At 39.8% G+C, this 22,589-nt stretch overlaps 1 long non-coding RNA gene across 1 annotated transcript in view; it reads right to left on the bottom strand.

Moving 5' to 3' along the window:
- Positions 1-6,422: 6,422 nt before the first annotated feature.
- Positions 6,423-22,589, bottom strand: part of LOC122809489 — a 1,088,146-nt gene continuing 1,071,979 nt past the window's right edge. The window contains exon 10 of the long non-coding RNA XR_006365912.1: positions 6,423-6,908. This is a non-coding gene — a long non-coding RNA (uncharacterized LOC122809489). The remainder of the gene's footprint in view (positions 6,909-22,589) is intronic.

The raw sequence follows: 22,589 nt of genomic DNA on the forward strand, positions 1-22,589 counted from the left end.
TAACAAGAATTGCATTAGTATGCATTTTCTGAAGAAAATGAAGTCTGAAACTGAAATGTATGTCATTATTTAGTGACTTCAAATCCTCTGTGATTTGCCACAAAACCACAAATTTTATGAAGAACAGATGAAAAATAAGAGGCAAAAACCTGGACATTCTGAAAATATCTGGGCAGTTGAGAGGTATGGTTGGTAGTGTAAAGATTAGTTGTGTAAGAACTTACCATAACCATAGTTGTCCTTCTCTTGCATGTTGCAGCATTCTTAACCTTAGGGAGTTGCTGCCTGCAGCACTGGACATCTGGCCAGTATACAAAGTCTTGAATGCAGGGGTATGTGTGATGTTGCATGTAAGAGCCGTAAACTAACACTGGCTATATCTGTGACATCTGCACGTACCCAATTCAGAACTGGCTGCCAGATAGAGAGAGCCCCCAGGAATAAGAGGACTAAAAGGTAGTATAAAAACCTCTCCCAGACACAAGGTCAGTAGTCAGGGGGAGGGCCCAGTTTATAATATGGTCAAAAGAGAACGGGGGTTTGGTGGGTGGGATTGAATACTGCAACATGGAAGAGAAGGACATCTATGGTTATGGTAACTTCTTACACAAATATTCTATGTCCTTCTATTCTTATGTTGCAGTATTCTTCACCTTAGGGAGAGTACCAAAGCTCTCTAGGTAGAAATGTGGGAGGCAGGTAGGGGAGCATAGTCTATGAGACCCCACAGAACAGACCTAGCGAACCCTGTTTTAGCCCTGGAGATGGAGCCCAATTTGTAATGCTTGGTGAAGGTATGTATTGAGGACCAAGCTGCTGCCTCCAGAAGAGATGAGTAATCAATGCCTTTGAAAAAGGCTGCTGAAGAGGAAACGGCTCTGCTGGAATGGGCTTTGACAGATGAATTCAACTATTTTACATGAAAGGAAAAGCAAAAGGCAACAGCCTTAGAAATCCAAGAGGCATTTGTCTGTTTTGACATGGCTTTGCCTAGAGCCCTAGGATGAAAGGAGACAAACAGTTCATTAGACTGTCTGAAGGGTTTGGTCTTGTCTAACTAGAACCTCAGTTGCCTATGAACATCCAAGGAATGCAAAGTCCTTTCTGAGGAGTTCTGTGGCTGATGATAGAAGACAGTCATATTTATGGTCTGGTTTAAGGACATTTCATTAACTACTTTTAGCATGAAGGAAAGGTTAGTTCTTAGGTACAAGGTAGGGAGGTGAAGCCATAAGGGCTTGAATCTCAGAGCCCCTTTTAGCAGAAGTAAGAGCCACTAACAGGACTGTTTTCCAAGTACGGAATTTAAGAGAGGAAGAATGAGCTGGCTCAAAGGGAGCTAGTGTACGTTTTTTCAGCACAAAGTTAAGATTCCAAGGTGGGGGAATGGGCTTACAAGGAAGTCTAATATGAAGGACCCTTTTCAGAAACAGCTTGACATCTAACCTGGAAGCCAGAGGTGGAGTCAAGGGAAGACAAGCAGAAATGGTGGAGAAATGCACTTTTACTGAAGAATAAGTCAACCCTGAATACAGTAACTCACACAGGTAGGAAAGAACCACTGGAACAGAAGCTTGAGATGGGTCCTGTTTACTCTTAAAGCACCAATGAGAGACTCTTTTCCATTTAACTAAAATAGAGTAAAGGTGCCTGAAGGGGATCAGAACTCCATCACCCACACTGTCAGATTGAGATTGAGAAGGTGGGGATGAATAAAGAGACCCCTTGTCTTGTGTGAGTAGGTCAAAGTGGTGAGATAACCTGTGGTGATTTCCCTGGGCTAGAAGGAAAAGTAGGGGAAACCAATGCTGTCTTGGCCAGAAGGGAGTCACCAAGAGGATTTTTGGTTTGTCCTTCTGTCTGTGAATTAAAGGAAATGGGGTAAAGGCATAAAGGAACATTCCATCCCATGAAAGGAGATGGAGTCCACCTTCCAGGCATGTGGATGGGGAAGCCTTGTGCAAAAGAGGGGCATCTGTCTGTTCTTGGAGGAGGCAAACAGTTATGCCTGAGCAATACCCCACCTGTGAACTAGATCCAGAAACACCTCCCTGTGAAGTATCCATTTGTGGGAGGGTGTTAAAGTCCGGCTCATGGTGTCTGCTATCACATTGTCTTCTGATGGAATGTAAAGTGCCTGCAAATGAATCTGTAATGCTGTTGCCAGGGACCAGATTTGAATTGCAAGACTGCAAAGAGGGAAGTATCTTGTTCCTCCCTGTTTGTTTATGTACCACAGGGCTGTCATGTTGACTGTGATGACCTTCAATGTGCCTGGCAATAGGATCTCTTGAAAGGCCTGTACTGCCAGGAAAAGGCCCTTTAACTCTTTTAGGTTGATGTGGCCCTTTCTATCTTGAGTGGACCACTCCCCATGCATTTTGTGCTGGATGTTGGTACTGTGGAGGATAGCCTCCCAACCTAGATCGGATGCATCTATGTAAAGATGCTGTTTGGGTGGAGGAATCTGCAATTGCACCCCTTGATTGAGGGCGATAATTGAGATTCACAAGGTGAATTGCCTTTTTAAGCAGGGAAGAAGAGGAAGATTTGCTTCCAAGGGATGAACGTGTTGCTTCCAAGAGTTTCTCAATACCCACTGAAACTTCCTCATGTGCATCCTGGCTAGAGGGATCATGGGGATCAAGGAGGCCATAAATCACAGGATTCTCAGGAATTCTCTGGCTGAGGTGGTTGGTAGTGGTAGGAGGGAGTGGAAAACCTGGGTGAGATATTCTACTTTCTGGGTAGTATAAAGACTGACATCAAGTCTGTCCTTATCCTGCACCCCAGGAAAACAAGATCATGTGAGGGAGTCATTTGAGACTTCAGGCAATTCACAGTGGAATCTGGATTCTCTAAGATCTGCAAACCAAGTCCAGGTGTTGAGAGAGGGTGAAAGAATCTTGGTGTAGGATCAGGACATCGTCAAAGTAAGGATACATTTGAATGCCCTGTAAGACTGCAATTTGCAATGACTGGAGCTAGACATTTGGTGAATACTCTTGGGGCTGTGGAGGGTCCAAAGGGTGAGGCAGAGAACTGAAAATGTGAGGAACTCATCTAGAAACCAATAAAATTCCTGTAAGTGGGATGAATAGGGATGTGAAGGTATGCATCCTTCAGATAAAGGGAGGCCACAAAGGCTTGCTGAGGAATAAGGGGAAGCAGGTGCTGTAATATGAGCATTTTGAAGGTAGTCACGTTGAGGAAGAGATTGAGGTGTGCTAGGTTGAGAATGGACCTCCAAGGACCATCTTTTCTTGGAACCAAAAACATCCTGGAATAAAACACCTTGACTAACTGATCCTCGGGTACTTGTTCTATAGTGCCCTGGGAGAGCAGTTGGCTCAGGATAGTGGGAAAGAGTGGAAGCTGACTGGGTGGGGGGTTCTGGACTTCCTGGAATGGTGGAGATGGCCACCAAGTCATGAAGTATCCTCTCTCAATGATGGAGAGCACCCACCTGTCTGTCTGCCAGGAATATAGGGATAGGGTTAGGCGTAAGGAGAGGGGATGGAGGTGGGACAGGGATGAGGGTCACAGCAGAGGAGCTCTATCTGGTTCTGGCTGCCTCCAAAAAGAAGAAGGTGTTGAGGTGGAAGAAGATCTAGGAGCAGACTGTTTTGTAGGTTGTCTTCATCCCCTAGACTGAGCAACAGAGGAATGGGAGGACTGCCTCCTGACAAAGCTAGGCTTTTGGGGATAGTTCCTATGGAATCTGGGAACAGGTGAAACCAATAAATGTTTCAGATTCTGTAAGTCTTTTCCTTTTTCCTGCAGTGACTTAAGTAGCTCTGCAGAGGCAGCTCTAAAGACTGCTGATTTAGCCAAAGGAGCATCTAACAATTTAGCTTGGACATCCAAATGCAAAGGTTGGAATCTCAACCATGAGAACCTCCTTAAGACAGAACCAGAAGTAGTTGATTTGGAAGAGGCTTCAATAGCATCATAGCTGAACTTAATTGAGTGTCTTGTCACTTGGGATACCATGGATAGAAGGGTATTCAGCTGAGCCTTAGCTGGTGAGTCAGGCATCTCAGACAGTAGAGTAGAGGCCTTGGTCAGGGAATCCAGAACATACTTTGCCATATGAGTCTGGTAGATAAGTGCCCTTATGGCCAAAGTTGAAGAAGTGTATATCTTCTTCCCCAACCTATCCATAAATTTACTGTCTTTATCAGTGGGAACAAGGGAAGATGAAGGTAGCTGCCTTGAACATTTATCAGCTGAAACTGCAATAACAGCAGGATCTGCTGGCAGTTTCTTAAAAAGATATTGCTCCTTTGCAATCACTTTATAAAATCTGTCTGGTCTCTTGTTAGCAGGAGGCTGTGTCTGGGCTCTGGGAAGCAGCTAAGAAGGCATCCTGGAATGCTGGAAGTAAAGGTGAAGCTGCAGATGTTGAGGGCTGCTTCATCTGCAAGAGTTCAAAATATCTCTCCTTGGTCTCAGAAACATCTGAGACCTCCCACTTAAAATGTTGCCTAAGCAGGGAAATAGTATCCCCAAAGGAAAAGTCTTCTCCGGGGGAATCAGGAGTGAGGGACTCTCCTTCTTCAGGAGTAGCAAAATCCTTAGGGGATTCAGTCTGAGAACAATAGGTCAGGGACTCATCTGAGGAGGAAGACTCTTCCTCTGATTCATCCTGTGAAACAAGTGGTTGGCCTGAGTGGGGAATCTGGGTCTGGAGTACCTGAAAGGCCCTGGAAAGAGACTGGGAAAAGGTCTCCCAAGCTGGAGTAGGGTCCTTAGTCCTGTGTTTCTCCTTCTGTTTTCTTTTTAAGGAAGTTGAAGGAGCAGTAGTAGGCCTGGGTACCGACATTGGAGTGGATGACAAGGCAGTAGAAGGCCCCTCCAATGCCATGAGCCATGGTTCCCCCTCACCATCAGGTGCTGATGGCTGTAAAGCCTTAGTGGATGTACCCTGGATATCTGCTGTACTGGCTTCCATTTCAGTTCCATGTAACAGCGAAATACCCAAAGTCCCGAGCAATCCTGGGCTGACACTCGCCTCGAGAATCTCACCAGACACCTGAGGCACAGCTTGGATGTTTGGTCTAAGTTTCTTGTCCTTCTTCCTTGGCAGCTTGTCAGAGGTGGCCACTCTGACTTCCATCCCAGATGCCAAATATCGGAGGCACTGGTTCTCCAAATAGAGATTTAAAGCCAACATATGGCTTCTAAGGGTTTTGGGGACAAAAGATTGGCAAATATTACAGGACTTGTAGTCATGACCTGTCCCTAAACAAAATAAACACTGATCATGCATGTCCTTAAGTGGAATTTGTCTTCCACAAGCGCATTTTCCCTTCCTAGACGACATGCACCTGAAAAAGGTAAGGAAACAAGAAAATACCCACAAGGGTACTTATCTGAATGCAGACAGTCAGGAACGATTGTCAAAAATGGATGGCCAAGTCAAACAAACACTGGATTACTGGAGCTGGCGATCAGACATCTGAAATACACTGCGGCAGAAAAGTCCTGATCTGAGTATGTGCAGATATCACAGATATAGCCGGCGTCAGTTTATGGTCTTACATACAATGTCACACATACCCCAGCTTTCAAGACTTTAGTATATTGGCTGGATCTCTGATGCTGCAGGCAACAACTCCCTAAGGTTAAGAATACGGCAACATGAGAATAGAAGGGCATCATATTTATTCCTAACACTGTACACTGTTTGTGCACAGTGCAATGAGGAGCCCCACTGTATATATTTAGGAGGGAATGAGTAGTCACTACTACAGTATTTTGGTTTTGGAATATGCAGGGTCTTTAAGTTACACATACACTATTTCACACAGATAACATGATAAGAGAATAACAGGCTATCCTCTGTGCTTAACATACATTCCATCCATTTTCAATGGGCTTATATGCAGGAACCACAGTTTGAAGTTTATATTTACATTGGTTCTTGCTTGCTTTGGTGTTTTATCCTTTCTACTAGTACCCAATACATTTTTGTCAAACTCCTAAAATATATGCTTTCCAGCATTACTAGCTGCCAAAATGCCTTGTTTAGTCAATGTATTTCTTTCCTTTCTCCTGAGTGATGACAAGCAGAAAAAGAGATATTTATGATTGTAAATTGTCTTACTGGGACATAAGACTGTTTCTGTTTTTCTGTGATTTGTCTATAAACATGGGAGTCCATTAAAATGCTTACCCCTGAAGACCATAAAATGAGAAGTATATGTAATACTTACAGAATATTCACAAAATAGGAAGGAAATAACTACTGAATTAATACAATAATGGGTAACTGTTTACATCAAGGTGGTAAGATATGCCATGATGAATATAAATTCATTTACTGTAATCCTTGGTTGTACAAATGCTTGGATACATTTGTTAGAGAAGATATATATATATATATATATATATATATATATATATATATATATATATATTTTTTTTTTTTTTTTTGCTGTGGAATTCATTGTGATGGTAGTTCTCCAGCCTCTCTCATATAATGCTTTCTATGCCATCTTGCTCATTTTCTCTTAATGTTTTCCATGTGTTCTATGTGCTCAGGGTATGACATTAATAATGACTTAAAAGCATATTTCATTAAGCAGCAGGAATTCATTCAGCAGAGTTAAACTTTCACATTGGAACAAAGGAAAAATGTGGTTTGAGAAGTCTGTAGGCCCCTTCATAATTTACACGCTGCGTTATAGTATTTTGTCTACCTTCATAATGCTCAGAGTAAAAATAACATTAAACATATTGAAGTGGCAGTGTGAACCAACATAACTAGAAGACGGGTTTGAATTTACCCACCAGAATATTTAAAAACACAAAAGATTTAACTTACCTCAGTACATTATCTTAGCTTGATTGGGATATCTTCTATGTCTTGTAATGTGCTCTGAAAATCTTTCTGTCATCCAAATCTGCAGGAGAAAGGAGAAAGGCAAATTCTTGATTTTTGAGCAAAAGCCAAGTATTTGCCTTTTCAAAAAGTAATGGTGACTTCAGAAATGATCATTTTGGGTAACAAAGTGTTGGGAGACTGCAGAAACACAAACTATGGAGAAATGCCCACATGCCATCTTCTAGTAACAAGTCTGTTCATCTGAAACTGACTCTTGAATAATTTTGAGTGAGCCTTTCAGGATAGTTGTCACTAACAACAATTAATTAGCCTTCTATTGGGTGGAATATCAGTGCTGCCTCCTCACAAAGACTTAAGTGAAATGTTTCCTGCAATGACAGAAATAATGCATTTAAACTGGTTTAATACACATGACAGATTATAGAGATGCTCACTGCAAAAAAAAAAAAAAAAGTGATTCCTTATGTTGCACCAGCAGAAAAAGATATTTTAAAATTTTTGCAAGAAGTACTATAGTCTTCCTTATGTAATGTAATTGATTACCTGTCTGATATTTGAAGTGCTGTCAGTACAATTACTGCTTGGATGTTTAAAAAAAAAGATAGTATAGCCCTAAGTGAATGGATCTTGTCTGATTTAACCAACCATCATTCTCATCAAGGTTTCCCTTTAGTTGCTAAACAGAGAAAACAGAACAATGACACTGTCATGTAAACCACAGCATGTTCTAATTAGAGTGAAAGTTAAGATGCTGAGTGAAGCAGCCATGGTTCTCAAGTAGTTAAAATCATATTAAGCTCAGGACAGTCAAAGTCTTGCTTTGTAAAGTTATAATATTTAAAATCATTACGTCTTGATCAAGAGATCTGCTTCTCACACACACTCACAAACACACACGCACACATGTACACACACACACACACACACACACACACACACACACACACACACACACACACACACACACACACACACACACACGCACACACACACACACACACACACACACACACACACACACACACACACACACACACACACACACACAGACAATTTTTTTCCATTGATTGACCATTGAGCCTTCCTTGCTTGCCCAATGTCCTAACCTACATATCCTACCCTGGTTGTTTCTTAGATGTTCTCTTCATTAGGGGGGCCTCCCATCACAGAGAGAGAAGTTCTGCTCCAAGGTGGAATTCTCAACTCTATGTGTAAACTAATATGGGCTAGATCCCTCATAAGGAATGTAGTCAGGAGGTATTATACATAGGGATTCAGTGTCTGAGGGTTGCCCTGTTCAAAACATTGTTAGTTGGTATAAGACAATTTTTTTACAGAAATGGTTTGGGTGTCTTTAAACATGTCAGTATGACATATTAGCTATGATTATCATCTTGACTAAGTAAAATGCAATGAATTGCAACAGATCCTTTCTACATTTGGGTCTGAGAGCGTCACGTGTCTACAAACTTCTTGACATGTTGCTGGTAGAGGACCAGGAAGGATTTCTCAGCATCTTTATGTCAAAATGACTGGAGAAAACATGCTTGAGAGATGGCTGCAGGATGATTCAGGTTAGTGCGCCTTAGTAATATGGACACATTTTTAATTACTGGTATTTGCTTAACATTTTAGCTCTGATGCCATAGCTATACATTTGAGAGAAGGAGCAAGACTTTTGTTATGATATAGCTTGCAGTTAAATATGTATTCACAGATACAGCATTGATGAAAAGAATTCAGTCAGCTAATATATCCAGACATTTACTAGCGTGTGTGTGTGTGTGTGTGTGTGTGTGTGTGTGTGTGTGTGTGTGTGTGTGTGTGTGTGAGGTATTTCAAGATGCAGCAAAGCAAGTGAAGAAAAATGACAATGCACTGATGCCGAGTTGCACTCTTGTTAGACATACTGCCATGTTACTCCTACTAAGTTCACTTTGTTAATATCCCACCATGGGATTCTTTTAATGTTCAATGCAGCAAGACTTTGCACAACAGTAAATGCCACCTGCTAGTGAAAACAGTTTTTTGTACTTCTCATAGCATAACTTGGATTCTTATCCTAATGGACATGGGCATTCATTACTAAATGCAATCTTGGGTATTACCTAACATTTTTTGATATTACATTGGGATGAGATGGCTAGACTTGAAATGACCTCCGGGATGATAGTCTAGTAATCTCCTATGATCCTGTAGAATGTTCTTGTAAGCACATTGGAGTAAGCTTCTCCTGCACTGACCATAACATGGGTGGAAAGGGGTGATACCCATTGGGCACAGAAGACATGGGGGTCATACCTCCATGTTCTGTCCTTCATACAGTTGTTGTTAAACCACTCAAAGAGAGAGGAATGACCTGTCAGGGGGGACTGTTGCATGCAAGGGATTATACTTCTGCAGAATTTCACTCACCTGGGATCAGTGAGGTAAAGGCAAGCAGCTATTTCACCTCAATCCAGAATGCTGGTACAACTGTGAATCACAGAAAGAGTCTGTGGTGCTAGATCTAATGCCAGATAAGGTGGAAGAGGCAGTCATGGTGACAAGTATCAAGGGAGACCAGGTAGGTCACATTACGTATCGCCCAGTCAAAGTCTATTGCGACATATCATGGAGCATGGACAGCATTACGTATCTCCCAGTCAAACTCTATCATGACATATCATGGAGCATGGACAGCATTACATATCACCCTGTCAAAGTCTATTGTGACATATGGAGCATGGACAGCATAATGTATCGCCTTGTCAAAGTCTATTGCGACATATCATGGAGCATGGACAGCATTACGCATCTCCCAGTCAAACTCTATCGTGACATATCATGGAGCATGGACAGCATTACGTATCACCCTGTCAAAGTCTATCGTGACATATCATGGTGCATGGACAGCATTACGTATCACCCTGTCAAAGTCTATTGTGACATATCGTGGAGCATGGGCAGCATAATGTATTGCACTGTCAAATTCTATTGTGACATATCATGGCGCATGGACAGCATAATGTATCATCCTGTCAAAGTCTATTGTGACATATCATAGAGCATGGACAGCAGTGCAAATGATATAACTGAAAAGTCATCTTATGCCTGAATAACACTGATCTTTATTTATACTAACTCTAAGATCAGACATCTGAGAAAAGAGAAGAAACGTAATGGAAATAGCTATTAAAGGTATGATATGTAACTGTCATGGTTAAAAAGAAATATTGTCAGAGGACAAGAGGACACAATAAGCAGCATAAAACAAGAACAGAAGGATATGAGGTAGAAAAAGAAATTTTGCATTGCAGAGTAGTTGTTCAGTGATATAAACATTGGCTCTAAGTGATTTGGACACAGTGACTAATGTTGATGTGACACCCCATATCCAGCTAAAAATGGGATAAAGGGAGATGATGACAATGGCAACTTGTAGAAAGAGGATATTTTCCTGTATTGGTGGCTGATGTCAGGCAATTTTTGAAAGATAAAAATGGTTGACAGCTTATCGCCCTTTGGTCAGGCAAACAAATCTAAGTAGGACTCTGGGTGGGAGAATAAGAGAAGACTTATATTGTGCTATTTGCCCTTAACATCATGACCCACTCCCAAGTAGGAAGGATTACTCAAGGAAAAATAAGGTCATCCCAAATAGCCAAATGCTTGCTAAGCATGATTCAAGACTACAGTTGAATGGAAGTCTGGAAAATTAATTAGACATGCAAGAGGGATTGGCAGCCATCTAGACTTCTGGGTAATCAACTCAGAATTGACAACCTATGTATTGGGGACTGGGATATTTACAGCATCAATATCTGACCATAGTATACTACCCCCAATAACAGAAGCGTTCAATATAGGTCTCTTATGGGTATGTGGCAGGTTGGTCTTCTGATGCTTATAAACAATGATAAACAAAAGCTAGGGGAAATGATTAATGATTATTAATTATCATCCATAAGCATGAGGAAAGCCACATCAGAAGCCCACTGTGAAATATTTAGAGTATTAGCTATGGAGTGGGTAAACTGTACCAAACGGCAAATGAAAATTAGCAAAGAACCAAAATGCACAGACCTTTAACAGGAAATTATTATGGCAGAAGACAGACATAAAGAAAATGACTGCAAAAATAATGAATGAAGCAAGATTGTACCACTTAAAACAGCAACTGAATACATTTGTTTTAAATTTTAAGATTTTTATTGTTTATTTGTAACAAAGCTTTTCAACAATATCATTTAACATAGACATTTTCACATATAATGCTCATTCTACCTTTGCCCACCATATCGTACAACATATTTGCAATAGTACATATAGCATTAATACCCATCATTTACATTTTATTAGAATAGAACAGAATTTCTTTGCATTTTACTCATTTTCACTTCATGAGTGATCATAGCACTTCCCAAAATTTCAGTTGTATCATTACTTCCCCAAAGGCTCCACCCTTGCACATTTCATGCTATATTAAGCACCATATGCAGAATTTGGGGTACACAACTTCCATGTCTCTTAACTTTCTTATAGTTACCTCTGTTTGGGCTCAATGGATCTTATTTCTGGTAATCTCTACTTTTGATCTTAATACTAACATACCAATCAATTCAAATTATAATTCATCACTCACTCTTGCTTCTTTGCTTGATCTTGTCTACCCATCACTGAACACCCAGTATTTCTATTTTGACCCCAGTTGTGGTAAATCTTCCTGTTCATGTATCTAACATTTGCTCGATCCTTGCCTTCAGATCTACCCAGCTCTGGTCACTAATGTTGCATACACTTTTATCAATTTGAAGTTTAAAGTACTTCTACCACTTTTTTAATTGAGTGTGGAACACATCTCCATGTCTTTAGTTCTGATTCTCATCAGCACTGTCTTTTGGAGGTGTGATCCACAGAAGTCGCTCAATAGCATCCTCAAAAAGCAGAATGTAATCATTAGCGAACAAGTATACACAACTCCTTTATCCACCACTATTTTGCCTTGTCCAGTTTTAGCTTACTCTGCATCAGCTATTTAGCAACATTTAAAAATAATCCATGTGGTAATGGACAGCTTTAATGAGTTCCTCTTTGTAATATTTTTTCTGTAAATCTGCATTTATGTATGGTCATAAATACTGGACCCTAGAAATGGCTTTCACCCCTTCCAACCAACTACCATGTCCAATGGCCTCTGTCAAGATATGTATCAAAAAGTTCCATAAGACACAATCAATGGCATTCTGAATGCCCATTAACACAATTTCTGTCTCACTTGCCCTTTTCCTCAATCCATCCTTAAAAAAAAATCTATAAAATTATGCCAAAAGTTCATGGACAATCTGCCTTTAATAAAAAGCACTTTTTCATTCACTTTTAGTTTCAGAAGAACTTTCTCCAATCTTGCTGTAAAAATATGAGCAAAATGTTTGTTATCTATAGTGCTCAGAGATATAGGGTGATAATTTTGAGCATCTGTTTGCTTCCCTTTCTGTTTATAAAATACTACTGCTGCAGCTTCTTCCATAGATTTAGTTAATCCCCCTTCTTCTAGAATGTTCCTCAGCAGATATGTCATTAAGTTGTTTATTTGAAACCTAGTCTTTTAAAGAAATCAATAGGGTATCTATGTGTTCCACTGAGTTTACCCCCTTTCAAATGCCTAAAGACCTCAATCACTTCTCCTTTTCCTATCTGAAAGTGTATTCTCTATTGCTCCTCCTCACACAAAACATATCCTTTCCATTTATGAACCAATGCAACTTGAAGGTTATATTCTTTCATGAAGCTCAATGCAACATCAGAAATCCTGCCCTTATTTGATGACTTATAGGGGTTACCTTTCCCATTTTGACATTGTGTACCCTGTACTGATCAAGACTTTTTTTCTTTGATCTTTGAGCCTTTACATCAGCATCTTGATGTCTGCCTCTCTCCTCAGCAGCCTGTCCATCTTCTTTTGTACTCATCTATTATTTCTGATTCCTCCATTTTTTTCAACCTGTCCCTTGTGGCCACTTGCTCTGCCCTATTTATATCCACAGCTTCTACCTCTCTTTGTTCAGCACATTGCAACCCCTGAGCCTGTCTTGTACAGCCAGTACTGCCTGCATCCTTTCTTTGCCCCATTCTCCATCTTCTATCCTTAACGCTACCCCTTCAGGCAGCACTTACCCCATCCTAATCACAGATGACCAGAGAGCCCTTAGTATTTTTATTTAAGTGTATCATTTCCCTAAGTATGTCCTGTGAATGTCTGATATTATCCTCATCCACTGTCCAGCATTTCATCTCCATCCATCTGCTGTCTAATTTCATAGCTTCCAGTTTATCTTTACAATGGCATGATCTAATAAGTTTATTTCTCTACTGTACATACATACATACATACATGCAAACAAATATTTCAAGCATTAATGCCCTTCTAGCCTGCCAATGCACCAAAATACTTGTTCCCATAATAAGTGTCTTGGCTGTTCTTAAAACTATTGAAACTAGTGCTTGCTTTAATGTAGTTTAGTATGTATATTGCCATTATTACTAATGCCGTCACCTACCTATGCTTTGTTTGGACCCAGTCTCTTTAGTTATTTTTCTATATAATTTCATTTAATTTTAGTGTCTGAGGTTACCTGGGTGTCACTAGGACAACTTACCACCCTGCTTTGTGAACTCAAACTGTTTTGCATAAGATTTTGTAAATATATCTATAACCTGTTGTGTCTCAGAATAAATTTTAGAACCTGCACACAGTTTATCAATTTGTATATCTTTACTCCTTCCATATCTTATGTATCTATAAAATGGTTTCCTTATGCTCAATATCTTTACATACATTTTCTTCAAATGTTTCTTGATCATGTCTCACATTATGTTTAATTTGTCCCTCCAGCTTGTTTATTTCAGTTTTCGAAGTTGTAGTTATGACCTGTCTTCCATTTCGTATATTTTTTGTCTCTCACCTTTATCAAGTATCTTGTTCACATGGAAATATGTCTACCTGAAGTTGAGTGTCTAGATCCTGATGTCAAACATTTTTTTGATTTTTTGATTTCAAACAATTTCTCTTTCAAAACTTTTACATTCCTTCTGTAGTTTTTTTTCCACTGGACGCATCACTCCAACTAGTTTTATATAGTGACTGTTTTGCATCCATATAATATGTTATATTCTGTGCATTGGTTTAGATTTCAGTTTGGCAGAATTATCAAGCAACAAATTAACCTTTATAACCCCATGATCACCACACATCAGTGGTGGTAAAATTTGACTTGAAGTAACAGTAATTTCTTCAGGAACACAAGCGATGTCTAGTATGTTCTGTTCCCTGGTAGTTTTTTTTTTACAATCTGATGTGATTGTTGTTCCTGAACATATGTTGTGCATAATTTCCTTAGCAGTGTTGTTGAATCTATATCATTCCAATCTTTATTCTGGCAAATTTAAGTCCCCGGCCACTATTATCCCCCCCATTATTTCATGCAAGAAATGTATGAATTCCTCTAAGTCGTCAGCACTTAAATTTGGTGGTCTGCATACTCCAACAACTGTTATATGTTCCAGGGTTATCTTTATTGTCACAGTTACACAGTCTATAGTGTTGGTGTTATCACTGAACATATAATAATCACAGGTCTCATAATAATCTTTAATCCCTATCATAACACTTCCACCTGACTTTTTGTTAGAATGTCTTAGTTCATTAACCATGTTTCACAAACAATAACAATGTCAATATTGTGGGAACACAGCAAATTCTCCAATAAAATAAAATAAAAATTATTATTAATGCTCCTAGCATTAACAAACATCAGAGATGCATCAAATGTTGCTGTCTGTGAACTGTTAAATTTTCGACCTGGTAAAAATCCTGCCTTGTGTTTGTCAAATATTGCAAAATATCTGCTGCAAAAATTCTCTTCCCTGATCTTGACAAGTGCACATCATCCTATCTGATCACGTGTGCCCCAAATTAGGCTCAAATACTCTACACATTTCCATTTTTTAAAACAGGACTTTTTTTTCATGTAGGTATTTAGCCCCAAAATCTTTACATTCATGGTAACCTGACTCTCATTTCTATATGTGATTTGTGAAAACTATGTCCTAACACCTATAACAACCTATGCTGTCTAAGAGGGCTGTTAGTTGCCTACTAACAGTCACAGAGTCCTTGTGGATGAGATTACTTGTACCGACATAAATAAAAAAGGATCCGCAATTTCTTACATTAAGGTGTTTTAAAGCCTATCTCACATTGTTTATATTTGCTCCTGGCAAGCATAATACTATTTGATATCCTTTGTCTTCTCTGCAAATGTATCAGTTTTTCAACTAATTGTATTTCCAATTACAACAATGTCTTTTCTGACCAGATCCGAAGAATCTTCACCTTCTAATTCAATAATATCTGCTCTACCAATTGTTACAAAGGATAGATCTTCATCACCATTAGTCTTATTAATCCCACTGTTTTCATTGCTTATTATATTTCCAAGCATACAATTCTCATCCATCTGGCTTTGTACATCCACAGCTTGAGCCAGGTTGTCAACATCTGTCTTTCTCCTCTTTTTTTTTCATTTAGCAATGTTCTTCAATCCTTCCAAGTTCAATGTTAATTTCTTCTTTTTCACCTGCACCTTGCCTCTTTTTTCTACCACCTCCTTTGGAAAAATGATGCCTTTTTCTGCAGACTGAAAGTTTTCTGGCAGAAAAATGTTAACATACCCTGTGATCTGTGTGTTACATAACAAAGCAGTGTAATTTGTTGTATGTATTCTCTTTGCATTACAAACATTCATCAGTTTCTTTTTCTTCCTTGTTATTTGTTCTGAGCTTCACCCTTTATTTACTTTCTTCTATATGCTTTGCACCCTCAGACTGCTGAATATTTGTATCCAGAATTCCAAAGTTGTCAGTGGTCTTATCTTGTTCAATGGAAGTTGAGTGATGTTTATAGACAATAGGTGCTTCCTTTCCTAAATGTGTTCTACTTGCTTTGTGCCTAACGTTACCTATCTCATCAGTCTAGTCATTAACGTAGTTCTCCAAGCCATGCCGCTATGCAAACAGAATCATTTACTTTTATTTTACATTTGTTTATAGCAAGTCTAAATTTACTGGTAATGTCGCCTCACAGTTAGACGTTGCTCGTTCGATTCTCAGTTAGATCGTCTTCTGTGTGGCGACATGCGTGAATGGGCATTCCTTCGTAGAAGGTTGTGCGTTAGGCCTGGCAAGCCAGCACGTAGAACTCTACTGCCAATCATTAGCGGACCGGAGTTCCGCTGTGGCGACCCCTAACCGGGAAAAAGCCGAAAGACACAAACAAACAATGGTAAGCAAATCATCCAGCTTTCAACATGAGAAACACAGATCACCAGTGTTAAATGAATAAAGAATTCTAAAAGAAAAGAATAACCAGAATCAGGTACCACAGAATTCAAAGAGAATTTAAATCACCTTCAATGAGAAAAATCACACAAAAATATACAACTAAATATTAAATTAAGTACAGTAAAGGTTGTTGCTTTGACCATACAAGATGTGAAACTCACACAAAGGCTGGAATTACATTACATGATGTGTGAATGCCCACAGTAGCTTCTGCTCTCTATTACTTAGTCGCACATCTTTTTAGCAGTAATTAAAAAAACTAAACAATTGACCAAATTAAACAAATTCAGGCAATACGTATATTTTCCATACCTACTTCTGAGTGTATAAAAGCTGATATGTTTAACATTGTAAAGTCTGAGGATTGCTTGTCTGTGCTGTGACGAATAAAGGCTTGTTGCTTTGGAACACTACCTGATGAATATTTGGGAATTATTGTGAATGAGCTCATCAACCAAGTTTTAAGACCACTAGTTTCTCTGTTTTGTTTTAACAGTAAAGATAAAAAAATTGCAAACCAAGGCAGGATTATTTAGACAAGCTCGTGTTTGTCCTTTGTACATTCTGTGTGAATTTATAGATGGTAGGGCCCCATGGGATGGCTAGAGCTTGCTTGTCTAAAACCTATCTCTTTCTTCCAACAAACAGTGAAAATTAAAGGTATAACAAAAATATCAATCCAAGTAAATCTTCTTGTCTACAAGCTATCCCTTCCTTCCTACAAACAGTGAAAAACAGTGGAAAAATAAAATATAAATTCAAATAAAACTTCTCTTACCAGGCAACTGCACAGTATGTCACAAACCAACACAGGAGTGTTTAGATAAGCTCTGTAAGCAGTTGTGATTTCCTCAAAAGTTTTCCCATCCAGTAATAACCTGTCCAGCCTACTAGCTTGTCTTGTTTTACACCTTGAAAACATAAACCCCACCTCATGTGGTCTTAATTCCTGCCATACATATAACAGTCTAGCCTGTCTCATCCCTTCAGCTAGGACTTTTTGACTGTACCTGTGAAATCCAACTCCTCCAGACTTCCTCTCCATTTTGAGGTCTAACACCTCATTAAAGTCACCTCTATAATTACTCTGTCTGCCTCTTTCTTTAGTACCTGAAATATCTTGAGCTTGTCATGGAAAGCTTTGTGTCTGTCTGTACTATACCCATAACTCAGGCTGCTGCAGACAGAGATTTACCTACTGCCAGTTGTGATACTGAGAAAAGATAAGTGTTTATTCTCATTTTTTGTCTACATTTTGATAATATCTCTGTAATCTGTACAACTGTACTTATTCTTCTTCTTGTGTGTTATAGCTGTATATCTCTTAGTGTTGACCTCAGTTGTAGTAAAATCCTTTGTCTGGAGGCCTTGCCTGTTTTCTTAGTGGCAGTAAGTTTCTAGAACTAGTTTCATCCGGCCAAAGTATTCCTGCATCTGTATTGTTTGGTTTCTGTGCTGTGTTTTAAATCAGATATAGCTGTTGCTCAGGCTGCTGCAGAGAGATTGACCTTCTGCCAGCTGTGATATTGAGAAGAGAAAAGTGTTTATTCTCATTTTTTGTCTGCATTTTGATTTAATACCTCTGTAATCTGTACAACTGTACTTTTTCTTCTTCATGTGCGTTATAGCTGTATATCTCTTAGTGTCTCTTAGTGTTGACCTCAGTCATAGTGAAATCCTTTGTCTGGGGGGCTTGTCTGTTTTCTTAGTGGCAGTAAGTTTTCAGAACTAGTTTCATCCGGCCAAAGTATTCCTGCATCTGTATTGTTTGGTTTCTGTCCTATGTTTTAAATCAGATATACCTGTTGCTCAGGCTGCTGCAGAGAGATTGACCTACTGCCAGCTGTGATATCGAGAAAATATGTGTTTAGTCTCATTTTTTTGTCTGCATTTTGATTTAATACCTCTGTAATCTGTACAACTCTACTGATTCTTCTTCTTCTTTGTTCTCACCCACCCTCCCTGTTCTTGTTTTGGTGTTTGTGTTGGTGGCTCTGGAATTGCCCGCCCCTCCTATAAGTTTCTATTTGAACACTCTTCCTGAGTCCATCTCATTTGCTCACTTAACCGAATACAGTGAGATCATATTCTGAGTCTCGTGTTCACTCTACATAATACAGAGAGAAGATTTGAGAAGGCCAATCCACTTAGGTTCTTCCTTTATCTCTCCTTGCACTTTACTAACAAAAAAAAAAAAAAATCATCTGCTTTTACTGTATTTGTGTTTCCTCCTTCTTTATTTTGCTGTCGCCTCTTCTTAAAATACTCAATTTTATTTATTCTGCTGCACTTATTGCTGCTTGGCAGTAGCCTTATTAAATTGTAACTGTTATTTTAAGTCTTTTGATTTAAGCACTTGGGCTTTATGCCATTTGTTTTACATTAAGAAGTTTTGTGGTCTCCACTGTTGTGGCAGGACAGGTAGCTTATATGCTTCTAAGCTGGGAATTGCTGATTGAAAGCTCAGTGTCTGCTATTCTAAAAGTATATTAGTTCTGGTTTAAGCACTTGGGTTTCAGGCCAGTTACTCTACATTAAGAAGGTTTGTGGTCTGCACTCTTGTGGGAGGAGAGGCTGGATTCTGCCCTTATGAGCTGGGAATTTCTTGTCACAGGCTTATTGTGCCTGCTTATTTGAACTGTTTCTTTCTGAAATTGGTATGCCTTATTGCTGTAGCATAGGACCATATTCAGGCCTGCTGAATCTAGCTTTGTTTGTATAACTTGAGCACTGATGCTCCAGGCCATCTTTTTTGGAGAAGGTTCCCCTGCACCCCAGTAGCGGGAGTGTGCAGTTAGAACTTATCTTATTGAAGACTGCTGGAACAGGGCTCAGTTTTGAGTTTTTTTCTGGTTAATTGGGTAACTTGTTTAAATCAGACTGTTCAATTTCTATTATATATATATATAAATATATATATATATATATATATATATATATATATATATATATATATATATATACATATATATATATATATATATATATATATATATATATATATATATATATATAAATAAAACAATTTGCACTTTATTTGTGTTTCTTCCTACTATATTACTAGAGGCATTGACTACAACTCTGAGATATATAACAATACGTATCTTTTTATGTGCATTTAAAGTGTTTTTTTGATTGTATCTGCTTTTTTTTCTGAAAAAAAATACACACACATATATATATATATATATATATATATATATATATATATACTCCTTTCCTACCTTTCTAGGCTAGTATAGTCCTGTTTTCAGGTTAAGTGCTGAATTCAGGGCTGTGTTACAGATCTCTGTGTTTGCCCATACCTTACTCGGATAGAAGGAAGTTTCTCTGTTCACCTGTCAGAGAGGGGAGCTTTGAGCAGCCAATCTGTCCCTGGAGGAGTGGTTCCAGGTCAGAAGTAGTAGTTTATTGGCCATTTTGGGCTAATTTCTATCTCTTTCATTTCCCTGCTATAAAAACCGCATTTGCCCAGTTTTGCGTGCCGGGCAGTGCCGGTTAGCTAGGGTATAACTATTCCCGGCTCCACAAAGTCTCCTCTTCAATTTTTCCCTTGGAACTAGACAAACTTTCAACTTAAACACTCAAGCCATTCATTGCTCAGCCCGGCACTTGCTCAAAACTCATAGCAAGCACTTATAAACCCTAGCACTACAGAAGGACAAGGCTCTCTATTCGACCTTACCAGCCATTCAGTAAAACAGTTTACTGTACCTATCCAGGAATGTCCAAAAGGCAGTTTCAGATGTACTCTCCAGTCCAGCTGGTGAATGTGGGCATTTTGAGAAAATGTAACAACTGCCTCATGTACACAGACAACCCTCTCCTCCTACCACCAAACACTAATACATGTGAGAGATGCAATTATACACCCAAACTGGAGGCTAAGCTCTCTCAACCCAAGACTGGATCAGACAGTCAAGAGGAGAAGGGAAATACTGGCATCACACCACCAGTCTCACATAGATCCATTAAACCAGCACCGGTAAAAAACACACGTAAATACACGAAAACATACTCAGAGGCTCTAAATAAAAATTTGCAAAAGCAACAGAGACCTCCAAAGCAGACATCCAAGCAACCTCCACCCCCCAACACAAACCATGAAACACATACTTCACAAAAACAGTGTGCCATGCAATCAGAGCCCTCAAGGCAAAATAACATAGCCAACATACTAGTAATAGGTGACTCTAAAGTCAGGCACACTGACGTCCCACTCACTAGGCTGAATAAGGGGAAGGTTACTGTTAGCTGCCTGTCGGGTGCCAGGATCTGCCACATAACACAAGCACTCAGGTCACTCCAGAACAAGTACAAATATGACTCTGACATTGTCCATGTTGGTGTGAATGACCTGAGCTGTACCTTCCTGGACTACATAAAAAGAGACATGGAAGAGCTCTCTGATCACGTAGCCCAGGCTGGTATGACCCTGACCCTGAGTAGCATCCTGCCCTCTCCAAGAATGATACCACGGTATAAAGAAAACATTATCAATTTCAACAATTGGCTAAGTTTCTGGTGTCATTCAAAGGGGATCCAGTGTCTGTCTGCCTGGGATGACATGCTCGACAAGCCACGCTGCTTCGCTAGGGACGGCTTGCACCTGTCACACTTAGGTTTTCATATACTGGCCAAGGCTCTGTCCACCCCCATACTGCCTTTTTTAGGCAAGGCTCAAAAGACAAACCCACCACCATAAATAGCACAAGTAACAAAAATCTGAGGGTAATACTACTCAATGCCAGAAGTCTAAACCTCAAAATGCATGCACTCGAGGCACTCCTCAGTATGGAGAAAATCTATATATATGCAGTAACAGAAACCTGGTTTAAGGCTCCAGAGAGCACCCCAGCACTACCAGGCTACAACTCATACCATACATTTCGGCCACAGAACCCAGACCAAAATACAAAAGGTGGGGGAGTATCCATATTCATCAAGGATACCCACACCTCCAGGCTAGTGGCACAGCACACTGTTTCAAAGATTATCCACATGCAACTAACAATGGGCAAAACTGCAATTCAAATTGTAGCTTGCTACAGATCACCCACCATGTCCCAGGACCCCCATTCTGCATTTCTGGAAACACTGGATAACATAAAGGTCCTACCAAACACCCTAATACTGGGTGATTTCAACTATCCAAACATTAACTGGGAGAACTACTCAAGTACTAACTCCCTTGCCCAACATTTCCTAGAATTTATAAACTCAAATGCCCTGGAACAACTGGTCAACACTCCCACCAGAGGTGACAACATATTGGACCTGGTCATCACCAACATGTGCGACCAGTGTTCCACACCAGAGGGCAACCCCTCGCTGGTTAGATCTGACCATAAACAAATTACTTTGGATATCCACATTCCGTCCCCACCCCCTGGACAAGGAAACAACCGTGAAAAACTTTTCAAAAGCAAACTTCACGTTACTTAAGATGGAGGTGGAAAGTTTCAAAGCCCCCATGCTAAAGGATAACGCTGTTCAAGCTGCAAAATCCTTTACTAATGCATTCTATGGGCACCTACAAGAATGCATGGATCGTGCTATCCCAAGCAAAATCAAGACTCACTCCTCCAAGAAAAGGAAACCTGTCTGGTGGACCCCTGCCATAAACAAGCTATACAACAGAAGGAGGAAACTAGTACAGAAAAGAGTAAAATCCCAAGAAAGGAAGACATCCCTGATCAGTATCAGCAAGAAACTACGATCCCTCATAAAATCGTCCAAGGCGAGCTTTGAAAGAAAACTTGCCCAGGACTCCAAAGATAACCACTATGTCAAGAATCTAAGTGGCAATGCTCAGATCTGCTCGGAGTTGGTGCAGAATGGCACAAAATACACTGAACCAACCGATATTGCCAACATCCTGGCAGACAGGTTCAGTGCAAACTTCACCCCTCTCTCACCCCCAAAAGGGTCCATAACCATACCAGAAGAATGTACAGCCCCAGAAATCACAGACACTCAGGTTAAAATAGCCCTCTCCAAAGTCAAAAACACAGCATCAATGGGACCGGATAGTGTCCCAGGCTGCGTCCTACATGAGCTCAAAGACGAATTAACCCCTCACCTAAAAACACTGTTCAAACTCAGCCTCTCCACAGGCTATGTACCCATAGAGTGGTGCACAGCAACAGTTATTCTGCTCCACAAAGGTGGAGCTACAACAAACCCCGGGAACTATCGCCCTATAAGCCTGACTAGCTTGGACTGCAAGGCTATGGAGTGCATCATCATGGAACTCATTAATAGAGATATTGGGAACATCCAAACACTGGACCCTACCCAGTTCGGCGTTGTTAAGGGCAGATCATGCCTCCTTAGCCTGGTGGATTTCTTTGAGAAA

The sequence above is a fragment of the Protopterus annectens genome, chromosome 8.part0 (assembly GCF_019279795.1).
Source record: "Protopterus annectens isolate FY-2018-M chromosome 8.part0, PAN1.0, whole genome shotgun sequence".
Lineage (NCBI taxonomy): Eukaryota > Metazoa > Chordata > Ceratodontiformes > Protopteridae > Protopterus > Protopterus annectens.